The sequence below is a fragment of the Myxocyprinus asiaticus genome, chromosome 30, assembly GCF_019703515.2.
Source record: "Myxocyprinus asiaticus isolate MX2 ecotype Aquarium Trade chromosome 30, UBuf_Myxa_2, whole genome shotgun sequence".
Taxonomy (NCBI): domain Eukaryota; kingdom Metazoa; phylum Chordata; class Actinopteri; order Cypriniformes; family Catostomidae; genus Myxocyprinus; species Myxocyprinus asiaticus.
The window spans coordinates 28,689,258-28,691,447 of record NC_059373.1 but is presented as its reverse complement, the minus strand read 5'-3'; positions in this window follow the sequence as shown (position 1 = coordinate 28,691,447).

The following is a 2,190-nucleotide window of genomic DNA, read 5'->3' as shown; positions in this document are numbered from 1 at the left end:
CGTCAAAAAATGGAGTACATTCACTTGCATTGTTTAGAGGAGGAGGCCTGAAATAAAATCCTAAAAGTCTTAAATTCTGTTTTGATGAAGAAAGAAACTCAGATTTTGGATGGCCTGAGGATGAGTAAATTATCAGCAAATTTTCATTTTTGGGTGAACTATTCCTTTAAGACATGCCAGTCTATTGCTTACTGTGGCAACTCAAAAACAAACAAAAAGACAATGTTAAGCTTCATTTAACGAACCAAATAGCTTTCAACTGTGTTTAATATAATGGCAAGTGATTTTCTAGTACCAAATTAGCAATTTATCATGATTACTCAAGGATAAGATGTTGGAGTGATGGCTGCTGGAAATGGAGCCTGTCTAGATTTGATCAAAAATGACATTTTTCAAATCGTGATGGTGCTGTTTTTTACATCAGTAATGTCCTAGACTTTGGGATCAGTTTAATGCCACTTTGGTGAATTAAAGTGCAAATTTCCTTCTGAACCAGCAAAATATATGTATATAGATACACATGTTAATGCACAGCAAAATCTGTACATTATTCCAAACTTTTGGCCAGCAGTTATATACACTGGCGGCCAAAAGTTTGGAATAATGTACAGATTTTGCTGTTTCGGAAGGAAATTGGTACTTTTACTGTGACTTTAAAAATGTCAAGTGATGTAACCATCAAGAAAAAGGTATTCAAATACTTTCCTTGCATCTTGAATATGTAAGAGTGTACACAACTTTATTATTTTACTTTCATTAATTTCAAACATAATTAAAATAAGGTACAATTATAATGAATTGTTGAGTCACGAATAACAAGAAGTTTTCTTGGTTACTCCATTTTACCAGAACAAATGTGCCTTTTCTTAAAAAAAAAATGTAAATAATTAAATAAATGAAAAAAAAAAAAAAAACTTCACACACAAATATGAGGGTCTAAAGAGGTGCTCTCTGTTTTATATGTTTCAGTGACATTACAACAGAATGGCTACCTTTATGTTGCTTAAACCTTTTTGATTTGGTGGACAAAAGTTTTAAATATTAATAATATTTTAACACAAAATGTTTTCACTGCTATTTTTAAGAAATAATAAGAATATGTTATTCCTGATTACTCTCTAACTTCCTAACTAAGAAATAATAAGTATATATTATTCCAAACTACTTATGCCAAAATTACTTTTTACAAGAATTTAAGCTATACAGTAAATGAGACCTTTTTTTAATTACTGTCTCTGGACGGTTACAACACTTCAATATCAAACTGTCTTATATCATATAATGATTTTGGGTGAATTGCATTTTGTATGCATTTTTTAATAACTTTATTGATCGGGACAAAAAACAAAACAAAAAAACTTGTCATGTTATTGATCCCAATAGTTAAGCCCATTGTTTTATCATTTATCTACATTTGGTGTTTATTTGTATACACTATACACCATAATTGAATGAGTTCTCCTGCCATATAATAATGACTTTATCATCATTAATTGATTATAAATATGTATTATTATTATTATCATCAGCATTATTATTATTATTACTGACCAAATGTACCAAATAAATATATTATTAAATATTGATATGCTTGTTCTGAGTTATTTGAACTGAATAATTTAAAGAAGTGGAAAACATAAATTAGCTATAACTAAAATAATCTTCTTGACAAATGATAATTATAGTTCATATGCATTTGATAGGAGGTACAAAGGCATCACGTTATAGTAAGCCTAATGCAAGACAGGCATTTCATCTCAGGGACCCTGTTAAATCTGGCACTTTTTGTGTCCCAGTGCAGCTGCCTCGTCAATGCTATTAGCACAATTCTCCCAAAATGCTTGTAAATAATAATAATAATAATAATAATAATAATAATAAATAAATAAATAAATAAAAACAACAGCATGTGACATATCATGAGATTTCATAATTTAGCTATTGTAAATAGAATAAATACAGACAGATAAAATAATAAGATAATTAAATTATTTGTACTTCATAGTCTACTGCAAGTTATCAAATGTTCTTCCAATATTCACAGCCTCTTGATGTAGTCTACCTGCTCCCCCATAAAATGGTTATAAATCAATGAGAACTACATGAACAGGCTGCACCACTGCTGCAAAACGGGGGGAGACACGATTAGTCACCTTGTAAGCTACACATCGTTGACATCCTCCTGTACAT